The sequence below is a fragment of the Silurus meridionalis genome, chromosome 4 (genome assembly GCF_014805685.1).
Source record: "Silurus meridionalis isolate SWU-2019-XX chromosome 4, ASM1480568v1, whole genome shotgun sequence".
Lineage (NCBI taxonomy): Eukaryota > Metazoa > Chordata > Actinopteri > Siluriformes > Siluridae > Silurus > Silurus meridionalis.
The window spans coordinates 24623492-24636059 of record NC_060887.1 but is presented as its reverse complement, the minus strand read 5'-3'; the positions used below and the strand labels follow the sequence as shown (position 1 = coordinate 24636059).

The 12568-nt window shown below is 38.7% G+C and overlaps 1 protein-coding gene across 1 annotated transcript in view; it reads right to left on the bottom strand.

Annotated features, from left to right (window-relative positions):
* LOC124384207 (transcription factor HIVEP3) overlaps positions 1 to 5372 on the bottom strand; it is a 52457-nt gene extending 47085 nt beyond the window's left edge. The window contains exon 1 of the mRNA XM_046846872.1: positions 5105 to 5372. The gene's annotated coding sequence lies outside the window, so the exon portion shown is untranslated. The remainder of the gene's footprint in view (positions 1 to 5104) is intronic.
* Positions 5373 to 12568: the final 7196 nt, after the last annotated feature.

Sequence of the window (12568 nt, the reverse complement as noted above, 5' to 3'; positions counted from 1 at the left end):
CAAATGTCTAGCATGTTGTTGTGTGCCGTAGCATTAAGATTTCTCTTCACTGGAACCAAGAGGCCCAAACCTGTTTCAGCATGACAATGATCCTGTACACAACGTGAAAACATGTTTTGCCAAGGCTGGAGTGGAAAAACTTGAGTGACCAGCACAGAGACCTGAAATCAACCCCGCTTAAGATTGCAATAAAATACTAAGCGGGCACCTAGCCTTCTCGCCCACTATCACTAGCTGGACACTCTTGTAGATTAATTGGAAAAGATCATGTTCCAAAATCTAGAAGGCTAAAACAGCAGCAAAGGGGTAATGTACCAACAACCATAAATGGATATAAGTTTCAGGTGTCCACACACTTTTGGTCACGTACCTGCATGAAATCTGGCTCTTCTCAGAGTTTTATAAGTTTTCTTCGTAACCTTACAGGTTTCTTCCGTCTCCAGTGTCTTCAAATTGGCAAAACATCAAAAGTTAAATCCACCCGTCCCTTTTCCTCATGTCTGACCTGAACAGGCTTTTCCTGGTATTAGCATGATAATATCAGTCTTACAGTAACCAAACTGAAGCTAGATTTACACAATGTCTAACCAACACGCAACGCTGATATGAAAAAAGCCTGCAATGAAGGACATGTGGTTGAGGTGTGATAGTGACAGCACTGATGTTGACATTCCGAGGTGCGAAGCTAGAGCTAATGATTAACTGATCGCTGCAATCACAGACACATAGCAGACTGTCAGATGTGTAGCAGTTGTGTGAAAATTTCGAGGTAAAAGTGTCTGATGTAGAGCTGAATTTTTAAATCTAAGGCAAACAAACAAAAATAAAAAAAAAAATCAGCGAGGAGAATGATTCATGCTATTATTCACAGAAAACGTGTTATGAGCACACTTCTTCTGTAACAGGAGAGAATGTGTTCTCAATCAGGATGCCAACCTGAGGAAGGTGAGAGACTAGTGATAAAATAGAAACATAGCACCAGGATTTTAGCAGGCAAAATTGTATTTCAGCAGTAGCTTTTAGAGTGATTTCTTCATATTTTTAGCAACGTGAGACAAACATTAACATTTGCCTCCAAAAAAGTTACGAAAATAAATAAAGAACTTTTAAATAGAAAACAAACATCTACATGATGCTGGAATGAAAATGGACATAAACTAGCCAATGTTCAATTGAAAACAGAGCTCTGGCAGAGGGTCAGTGGCCAGTGAATGGGTTTAATGCAAGTGACGGCACATTCTTTCACATCACAGGCACCAATAAACCAAAGCAGGAGTTAGAAACCATGTAACATCTTCATGCATGGTAGGTTGAGACCAGAACACATGGCTGTACTGTTAACTGATGGATGGTCAGCCTCGTTTCGGCATGGCCTTATATTTCAGACGCTCGTCCTTGCCTTCCTCATGAATCCTCTTCATCTTAACAGCTCGTGCCATACTCGTCCTGCTAATATATTCCACGGCTATAAACAAGAGATTAATAAGTGAAATGAGAAGTGTACTATGCTGACCTTCAAACGATTACCTGCCCAAAATAGCAGTTTGGGTAGAGATACATTGTGTTTTTATGAGCTGTATTTCATTCCTTAGACTTGTTTGGGGTGTGCTAAGTGCTGTGAAATGTGCTGTCGTCTACAGGGAACTGACTGAATAAAGGGCTCAAAGAGAAAATGGTTCAAAATGATGAAAGGTATTACAGATATTATGCAGGATATAACGTGATTTAAGACTTGGTGTATTAAAATCAATAAAAAAACTCCGCAAACAATGCTTTGTATTATACCTCCGCCATTTCAGTTTACCAGTAATGACTGGCTCCATGAACTCTAAACAGATGAGACACATCTGCTTTAAACTGAACACAGAGAATAAACACCGATTTGTCCATCACATCCTCTCGATCACAGCAAATAAAAACAAATCTGGGAATATGCTTCTATATCTCGAAGAGTTGCTTTCAGCCAAATATTTTACATGCATGCGCATGTGATTGGCCACAACCATATGAAAGAAACACTGCATTTCACAAAATCCATAACACCAGTCAGATTTTCTAATATCGTACAAAGACAGTGGACCTTATTCGCCAAGTATTCGTTATATAACCGTACATTTACACCAGTGGGATATGAGCATTATACAGAATTTAATTTCAAAAGTAAAAAAGAAAATTTGTGTAAATCTATTTGTATACAGTTTGCTCAATTAAATGCAATGTCAGTAAGAATTACATTTACCGTTTCCATCTACTGATTTCAGAACACATTTATCCAAAGTGGCATAAAAATGAGGCCAATTTAAACAGAGGATCTGTTCAAGCAGTCAGAAAAAAGTACTGCAATTTTCCTCCAAATGACCAGAAACAAATGTGAGTTCATTACAGGGGCAAACAGAGAAAACCACAGCTACACACCAGAGTTTAAATAATTGCTAGTGGAAAAATATTACTCCCACAGCATTCAGATGGACTGTCTTACAAGTCACACTCACCATCACAAGCAACAAGGGTCATTCATCTTCAACAAAACAGAACTACCTCAGCAATAGTGAACACACTTACATAGATATACACTGCCAGTCATGTTTTGATTTCAGAACTGTGTGTAACAGAATGACCGACCAAGTCACCAGACCTTTCTGTTAAAAGTGTGGAAACAAAATATAAAAATCCTTATACACCAACTTTGGGAAAGGTTTGCAATCTTGGTATGCGTGTTTAATGACAGGTTTAATAAATGAAATAAATGTAACTGTCAAAAACAGCTTATTTATATGAGCATCAATTTTTGATTTTTGCACTGCATTGTCAGTGAAAAAAGTAAATGAAACTAAGTAAAATTTTCTTTCAAAATGCACCCTGTTGCATAATCTCATATTAGCGTTCTTAATGTAGTCGATTCAGCAAATGAGTACAGTGTTCTGTCTTGAAAACCCAAGTAATGAGTGATTATTAAATAAATCAATTATTGAATGAATAAAAACTAATTCAATAAAGCAAAAGCAGCAGCCAGCAGAATTCCTCAGACCATGACAGACATTTAAAACTAATTGTACTAAAAATTATTAATTATAATTTATTGTAACTTGTCTGTCAACCAGCAACATTGCAGCTCTTTGAAAAAAATAAATAAATAAAATAAAAAAACACTTTTGTCCATCTCCAAGAAATGGACTGATCATTACTGATCATTAATAAACCCTTGAGGTGAGAACTGTAAATCAGAAACCAGATCAAATTGCAAAAAAGACAAGGATAAAACTCAGATTCACGTGATCAAATTTCCATGAAAATGCCTGACGCGGAGACGAGTAGGCTATACAATATTATTCCAATGGGAGGGGAAAAAAGCAGCCCGTTCTGTTTCTATACTCTGTTCCTTTCCATCTATCTATCTATCTATCTATCTATCTATCTATCTATCTATCTATCTATCTATGAATGTATACAGACACACACACACACACAAAATAAATAAATATATTTTATATATATATATATATATATATATATATATATATATATATATATATATATATATATGTGTGTGTGTGTGTGTGTGTGTGTGTGTGTGTGTGTGTGTGTGTATATATATATGTATACATTCATATATACACAGCTATATAGATAGATAGATAGATGATAGATAGATAGATAGATAGATAGATAGATAGATAGATAGATAGATGGATATGAATTTTTCGTAGGTCTAAATTAATCTTCAATCAGTCTAGAAACAAAAATGAACCGCACTGAAGGAAGTCTGTTTCGTTGCTCACTATATTTGCCTTGGATGGTAAAAAAGACACAAAGCACAACAGGAGACATTAACAGTGAACAGCACCAAGGTCAAGAAACCCTAACCTGAACAATAGATGCTCTTTAAGCTTTCCTTCCTTCCTTATTATTTATAGATAGATAGATAGATAGATAGATAGATAGATAGATAGATAGATAGATAGATAGATAGATAGACAGACAGACAGACAGACAGACAGACAGACAGACAGACAGACAGACAGACGGCTGAGTTTGACTACAGCACAGGGCGAGGGATGAAAGTGATCTGCACTTGTGTATGATGGGTTTGCACCTGTGTTATGTTAATGTACATTTAAGCATCACAAATAATAGATGTAACCTGAATTAGAAATCAGCCTGCTTAGCATCAGCAGCAGGATGGGTGGGGTGTGTGTGTGTGTGTGTATGTGTGTGTGTGTGTGTGTGGGGTGTTTGTGTTGATTAAAATCGAATGTCAAATAAATAAATAAATACAAAAGATAACAACATGGTGCTCTGCTCTGGGAGGTCAGTTTGCCACATGAGGAGCTGCGATTTGACTGAATGAACAATGTATAAACTGCATGAAATATTTGTAGACAGAAGTGGACAATTAAGCTGTCAGCTGGAGGACATGGATGGGGAATGGCAGTGTGTGTGTGTGTGTGTGTGTGTGTGTGTGTGTGTGTGTGTGTGTGTGTGTGTTAAGGCAGTGCTAATGGTATAGACATCCTCACTTCCAAAGTACAGTCGAAATTCCAAGAATATCAAGTGTTTATCCAGGATACACAGAACATGCAGTGCTGCCTGCTCTTCTTGTCTTGTCTCTTCTCTTCACTTTTCCTCACCTCTTCTCTTCTCTACTTTTGTCATCTCTTGTCTTCTCATTTCTTCTCTTGTGTCTTCCTCACTCTCAGAAAGAATGAGAGATGATTCTTCTTTCTCCCTGCTACAGTCAGAGACTCAGTAAATCTAGAATAGGGGTATTTTCTCTTTCACTCCTACATTTCGCCCGTCTGATTTGGAGATTGCAGACACACGAGTCATTCGTTGCCGTTGCAAAAGAGTCAGCTGGCTGTACAGGAAGTCCATGTTCACCGTGTTCAACCCTTTACACAAACTAATGGTACATTCCATGTTTTAGAGCTGTTTTCTGTGTACGGTATAAACGCTATGTCCGTACACCAAGCACATTCAGCAAGACTCTAGGAAATGTCCTAAAAACTGTCCCCTTACTGTCCGCAAAGCGTTTTGCTTTGTTTTCGTTTTCTTTAACACCGCTTCCAAACGACAAAGTGAAGAACATAGACATGTCCTGGCTTACCTGTCACTGCTGTCCACCGCCGCGCTCATTTATTCCGTCGACAAGCCGAGTCCAGAGGTCTGCATCCCTGTCATGCGACGTGCGAGAGCGAGTACTTCTGCTTCTGCTTCTCTCTCTCTCTCTCTCTCTCTCTCTCTCTCTCTTCCTTTTCTTTCCCCTCCTTCTTGTCAAACGGGAAGCGCAATCCCGACATTCAGCCGCGCGAGCACAACAACGCTCGCGCACTTCTCTCGCGCACTCGATCGCTCAGCCTCTCGCGCCACGCAAAAAAGAAAAAACCCACCAAGTTCGCGCCGCTCGGCGCCGCACCTCCCCGCACGAGCAGCCCCGAGGGCCACGCCCCCTCCCTCCTCCCGCCACTGGACTCTCTTAAAAGGTTTCTTGCTCATTAATAATCATAAGGCGCCGTCGATACCTGGCGCTCATTGGCCCAAAGACCCCCCGGTCCTCTCTCTCTCCCCTCCTTCACCCACCCCTCGCTTGAGGCGGCTGTCAGATGACGTCATGGAACATTCCAAAAATTCCAAATTGCAGCATTCTTCAATGGACGATCTCGAAAAAAAAAACATTGCAGTATACAGGATATTTATTTTGTTAATCCCAAAGGGACATTGCAAATTTTTTGCATATCATACCAGCTTGACAGAAGGCTGGGGTCAGTCAAGGTGCTGTAACCCAGGAGCAGATTTATAGATAGCAGGGTTAGGGGCCTTGCTCAGGGGCCCATATACATACATACTTTTCCCATATTAAAAGGGAAGTGAGTTATTCTTACACTCACATAAACCCTACTTTGATGAATTCTCTTCTAGACTGCTGCTCTACTCGCACTGTCAGTGGTGTGTCCAGGTTTCTAAAAGAAGTTGAATTATTTAATGGCAAACAGGACAAGCTTCCATTTGCACAAAATCTGATTTGTTCCTGGTGCAAAATAAATAGTTATATAATGTCATGGCCATTTGTGTTCTACAGCAGCCCTAATCAAAGTGGTGTCTACAAAGCAAACCCTGGGGATCCATGATTGTTAATTTAATTACAGCGGTGGAAATCACACCCCAACCTTTCTAAAAATTATTATATTTATTATTACCTCACAGCTCTAGGGTCTCCGGTTCGGAACTCTGGTTACTGTCTGTGTGAATTTCTCCTTTATTTCATGTGGGTTTGCTCCAGGTTCTCTGATATGCACTTACTGGCCAAAAACGATTTAATGAATATATGCCAAAATTGCCCATAGGTGTGAATGAGTGTGTGAACATGTGTGTATGGTGCCCTGCCATGGACTGATGTTCTGTCCTGTGTGAATTGTGGCCAATCCCTGGAATAAGCTCAGGATCCACTGAAACCCTGATTAGGATGAAGTGATTACTGAAGGTGAATGAATGAATTATATTTAAAATTGATTTATTTGAGGTATTAGGGGCTACACAAGTCCCTTAAACTATGAGGTTTAATTAAAAACCTCAAACTAAAAACGTTTAAGCCTATAAAGGTTGACTTGGACCGAATAAGTTCAGTCTGTGGAAAGTTTAGTAAACCGAATGCTCCAAAGCTCTGAAATATAGGATTATATATTATTATACATATTTAAACAATGTTCATGTAGAACAGAGGTGCCCAAACCTTTTTCACTTGATTGAGTGCCTGAGCCAAAAATAAATGTTGCATTATCATTTTAATATCATAATAATGCATTGATTATTTTTCATTTATGATTTCATAATATTCAATTAGAAATAAATGAGTAAAAAAAACATGACTCTGTAATCTGCTTAACTAATGCAGTTTTATTTTTAAATTCTAGTTCAGTGAAACTTATCATTACAACATAAAACAATCCAATAACTGCCAAATACAGCTATTTAGTGACCTCCAATGAGAGACATGAAGCTGGTCCTTTTCCATGTTTTCCCCTTTTTCCATGGTCTCATATATGGCATGACAGACCAAATCAAAACTCACCATGGGCCAACTTTGGCTTGCAGGCCCTAATTTGGGCATTTGATGTAGAGGGACAAAATATGTAGTGAGAATAGGAATAAAAGTGTCAGAAATGTGATTTGAGGTCCATTCCCGGGTGGCAGTTGGGGTGGCAAGAGCTTTTCCATGCTACCGACACACTTCCACTGGTAAGAAAAAAACACTTTAGTGGGAATTATTCGTACACCAATCCCTCAACATCAAAACTATTGGATATTTTTGTGTAAGAAATGGCAAGACCTGATTTTCCATTGAGCATATCATGTGTCAGGGAAGAGGTTGCTTAAGTCGGCACATTTTTTCTTTTATTCCCTTGTGCACTCGTACTCCCCGACACTGCTTAGCTTCCTCAGTTTGAGATAAGGCTATTTAATGCAACCCTAAGTCATAAATAGCCCACATGGGACTGTTTAAAAGGCATGCCTGTTCTCAGTTAACCCTGTATATTAATCGTTAATAAGTGGTTGATTTAGATGGGGTTAGTTTAAGGTGGTTGTTTTTTCTTCCAATTAATCTGAAAGTTATTGTAAATACAATATCCCTTAAAGAACTATAGTCTAAAGAATTGATTGTCTTGTATGATATTCTGTTGCTAATGACATTATTCAATGGTAGCAACATTTTTTGGATCTACCAAAGGATAGTGATGATGATGATGATAATGATAAAGATGATGATGATTATGATGAATGATCTTAAATCCCACTTTGCAGAGCTGTAAAAATAGATTTAAAAACATGAAAGTTCTTCATGAAAGGTATTATTTTTAAGTTTGGAAGACATGCAGTGAGCAACACCAAGAGAAGGTTGAAGAGGGATTTAATTACCTGTCATCCAAAACTTAAAACCAATCCAGTTTTACTGGGCAAACTGGTTGGATGTCTTGTCATTTCACAAGGTCAGATTTGTCTCTTCTGCTGTCGAATTATTCAGCACGGATGGAGACTGTCAGTTTACTTTGGCAGCATTGTACAGACACAACTGTTTCCTCTTTCTCTCTTGCTCTCCTATGGTCTGTTTGAGATAGAATTACTCACGCCCACTCTCCCACTGTTCTGCATGGAGTTACTCACTCTGCCTCTTAAAACTCTCCAGAGACCCCCCTTTCCTCTCCACATATAACCTACTGTAAAACATTGGTCTGTTTTATTGTTAAATACATAACTAAAGCACAGCACATACTATGCAGTGTTTATAAGCAAGTTCTGGGGTTCTGTTTGTTATTTTGCCAGTGATGTCATGCAATATTTATGGCATGTGTCACAGTCGAATAGTGTAACTGTTAGAAATAAGAGTTACCGGTCGAGTTCAGCCAATTCAGTTGAATATGCAGACATTATCACTGTAAGCAGCATCAATTTATTTTCTTATGCCGCCGAGATAATTTGGCTAGAGGGCAAACTTGCACATAAATGGTTCCTCATTGCTCACAGAGCGGAAAAAGCATTGCATATTCATTACCGGGAAATATATGCAAATGTGCAGACTTTATTGTTGAAAAAAAAGTGTAGTAAAGCGGTCAATAAGAAAGTCTGTGGTTGTGCATCATCTGGCACTCTGAGTTGAAAAAGAGGTGACAGGCTTCTGGAGCTCCTGCAGCGCACAGTAAAGTTCACCTGGCACTCAGGTGATGAGTCAAAGCTCTCCGGGCTCTGGCCTTGTCATCGGATGCCAGCACTGCTCAGACTCCCTGCAGAGAATGAGGGGGCGGCATGTCTATCGTCATGGCAGCCACGGCGCGAGGCTGACTCACACACGTTGCTGCATGGAGGGTAACGTGTGTAGGGGGGGAGACAGGGATGCTGTCTAAAATAGCTGTTCTGTTAGTTTCATTTTCATCTGCACTCAAATGTGTGTATGTGTGTGTGTCTGTATGCGCACCACAGAAACTCTTTGTACTCTACATGTGGTTACATTCTCTTTATTTTATTTTCATTTCCATCATGTTAAGCTTCGTACCTTGAGGGGGTGAGAGAGGAAGAGACAGAAAGAGAATAATGGACAGAGCAGCAGCAGCAAAAAAACAAAACAAAACAAAACAACAACAACAACAAAAAACACTACAGCGTGAGAGCGCCACACATTGACAATAGGATCCTTGCAGGCTTATGTAATCCCGTTACCTGCATGCATCTCTTCAAGCAGCACAGAGAGTATTATATAACTACATTAGTCTCCCCTCAGAGGCCTGCTGCACTTGCGCAGTGCACACTAAAGGGATAGTGAGAGAGAAACAGAAAGACTGTACTGCAGGCTGCTGTGACACTAACATATTCAACAGTGCTGCAGAGGTAGACGGAACAATAAGGCGGATAATGATGTCCTCAAAATGATGTCGAATCAGTTTCTCTCTCCCTCTCTCTCGCTCGTTTCTGCTCATATTACTGATTATGCCCCTATCTTAGTATAAAAGCAAATCAACAATGCGGATTTCAGCTCTAGTACTCTTTATATTATATAGTTTACATTCTACGAATAACATATCTGTACATTCATTTAAACAATATTTCCACTTTTGTATATAGTGCATTATTTAATTGTCTGTTATATTATATTTCGATATATTCCATCTCTTCTGTGTAATCCCTAATTACGTCACTATGTCTGTACCAAGTCAAATTCCCTGTGTGTGTAAACATAATTGGTAATAAAGGTATTTCTGATTCTGAATACTGCCAATGCAGTGCCTCATCTACAATATCTGCAACACTATTTCATTTTAATAGGCTATGAATGCTCCTACCCGCATTAAAAGACTACATAGCTACAGTGTGCACATATGTACAGTACTTTCAGGACATTTCTCTTACTGAACATTTGAATCCCTCCAAGCTCAGGATAATCAGACCCTTTCCAAACCTACAAAGCCACACTGGCATGCAGGATCTATGACACGAAGAAACAAATAGTGTGGTAATGTCAGGGTAGATGTTCAGTGTGCACATGTGCCAGCAGTGCCAAAACTCAATTAGCTGTGCTCCATACAGCACTGTAATCCAATGTGCCTGAGCCTTACACTTAGAATGCAATTACACCTCTGACAGGCACGTTCAGTCATTTCACAATTAGGGCATGGTTTGTGCAGCCCTTCTCCAAATTAATATATTTATTTTTTTCCACAAAAATCTACCGTGGTAGGATAAATGAGCTGGTTTGTCAAGTTTTGGATTAGGAACAAAAAGAATTACAGGGTGCAAACGAAGGTCTGTGCAAAGAACATTCATCATTTGTTCTGCCCCAGCTCCATTATTATTTCCGCCCCACGATCAAAGAAAAAAAGCTCCGGAATTGTTCCAGGTTGATATTAATGACGTGACTTCAGTGGATCTGAATGCTTATGGTTAATGGTTACCATGTGCAATTTCCACAAACATGATATATTTCCGGTCCACCCACCAGCAAGTCAGTGTATAAGCTTTGTAAGAACATTTTCAGGAACGAGTCTCTTAAATTTAGCATCAGGTAATAAAAAAAAATGATGTAGAACCTGCATAATCAAAGGGTACATGCTGAATTGTTGAAAGTAGAGATGATGACTTCTCTGATATCTCTAAATGCGAAATGAAAATTTATATTCGACATTAGAGAAGGGGAGAGAGAATCCCTGCATAACCCTGTTTCTCAAATAACAATTTGTCACTGTTCGTTTTAAATGACTTGACATGGACAAAGTGAGACTGAGCGAAATAAATGTAGCAGCTAAAAAAACAAATTGACCAGCTTCATCACTAAAATACTGCACATGAGAAAAGGATGTTTAATGATTAATAATGTGTTCGAGTGATCAAGCATGTCGACAGTGTGGTGTTGATTTTGGCAACATTAATACATGTTCAACAGCTGCAATAGTCTTTGACCTCATCTGATCTTTTTTGTAGTCCGGGCCAAAAAACTATGGTTTTGCTGTGTTGTCTGAGTTTTGGTTTATTGGGACACAGCCCTGCATAGATCTGAGCTTCCAGGAAGTATAAACTCGTGAGTACAAGAAAACGAGGATGAAGGCCAAATATAATAAATATGCCAGGATAACTTTATTCTTCACCTGAGAGTTTGGGGCAGAGCGTGGGCTTTTTTTCCCCCCATTCTTCCGAGCCTGACTTGGCAGCGATGACCAGCTGACTCCTCAATGTTGAATTTTCCTACTCGGTGTTAGACTATCACTCATATTGGCTTAAAGATCCTTAAATTCTTTGCTAATTTTAGGAACCTGTTTGTATTTTTTTTTTCTTTTTTTGTAGATAATGAGCAAGTGTGACTTTTACTTTTCACACTGTCTCTGACTTTCCTCACTTTCACAAAAAACTTGACTTATATTACACTTGCTAAACAGGCTGAAAAGAATAAATCACACTTTTAATATTTTGACAGTAAAATGTTCACATAGCAAGTTTTAAAAAATGGAAAAAAAAAAAATGATAATAATAAAAAAGCTTTTGTCTGTGACAGACTATCTGATAAGTTTCAGTTGATTTTCTATATGACCAACTGTAGTGTTTAACACTCCTGGGTCTGGAGTGTGCACATCCCTGTGTTTTCCATCCTTTAACACAGCCAGTCTAACCTAATTAGCTGGTTAATTATTGCTGGTTCAATTTGGAGCAGGAAAAATACATAAAAGTGCACAGTGATGTTACTTCGATGGATTGCGATAACAGTAGGCTCACTGCTCACACACTCATTCGACAAGAACAATATGGTAGAACAAGCGCTCATCACATTACACACTACTGTGTTCCCAAAACCAGAGGGAAGGACTGTACAATAGTGTTTTCAAGAAAAGGTCTTGCATACTCCATTTTTGTAGAATAAAATAAGCAACACCAGTTTGTTCAATTAAGTTTTAAATGCACACTTTTAAAAAGCATAGTGAATGTGTTTTATATCCTCTCTGTGTTCTCGCCCCCTAAAACAGGTCCGGTTTCAGGCCTGTGGAATTTACCAAACATAATTATATTTTGTCTCGTTGCTTTGAAACGGAACCATTCTTAAAATTTATACGCCAGTGTTTTTCTTAGTCATAGACCGCTCATTTTAGCTGTGTCTTGCGCCAAACGCCTCAGAAGCGCGAGAGCGGTAATTGCTTGTAAATGAAAAACGGTTTAATGCTCAGTGGGGCCAAAGTGAGGTCCTGAGACTAAAGACTAACTGCTTCAACACACAAACCCATTTAAAAAGAGTGAAAAGGGAAGATTTTGAGAAAGAAATGCTTGCACATGGAGATATTTTTGTATGTAGCATTAAAAAAAGAAAAATAAATGACTATTTAAAGTTAATTGTTTGATTATAAAGATGAATGATGCTTAGCAAACTAAGCATTTTAACACTAAATCCTCTAAATTGGCTTCTCTAAATGCTGAATATTTTGTGAAATGACATCATCTTAACAGGTATAAGCAATACCTCAGTTCCACCTAGTGGACACAATAACCTTCATCTCTCCCAATAGATGTTATGTAAGATAACTTCTACATATATGGCATATAA